Raw genomic sequence first — 513 nt, 5'->3', positions numbered from 1 at the left:
GGACCCCAGTCTCTAAGCAATCTGGAAACCTCCTTTTTCTGGCAGCTTGCAAGCGCCGGTCTGTTGAGCAAGTGGAAAGACCCAGCTGGTGGAATGTGTTCATTCCGTGCGGTGAGCCGTGGTGCCAGCCCGCACGATGGCCGCTCGCTCGTTTTCCTGCTCCATGGACCAAGGAGAGGAAGAGCGAGCAGCCGGGGTTCTAGCTCAGCCTAAGATAACCTGTCAACTGGCCATGATCCAAGAATTCCTCGTGGTCCGCTGCACTTTTTCAGGCGGCCTCTGAGTATTCTAGGCTTACTTCCTCGAGACAAAGGGCAAATTAAAACGGACAAACAAACAAAAAATTTAAAAAAAAAACAGAAGGGGGGAAAAAGGAACACAGGGCGTCTGCAGCCGGACAAGGGCATGGGGACAGAAAAAGAACCTCGGCGTCCACCAGGTCTCACGGGATGCCTCTTCCACAGACTGTTCTGTGTTGGTTACGGAACTTGGTTGATTGAGAAGGATACGGGA

Source organism: Pogona vitticeps, chromosome 3 (assembly GCF_051106095.1).
Source record: "Pogona vitticeps strain Pit_001003342236 chromosome 3, PviZW2.1, whole genome shotgun sequence".
Classification (NCBI taxonomy): Eukaryota; Metazoa; Chordata; class Lepidosauria; order Squamata; family Agamidae; genus Pogona; species Pogona vitticeps.
This window is presented reverse-complemented; position numbering follows the sequence as displayed.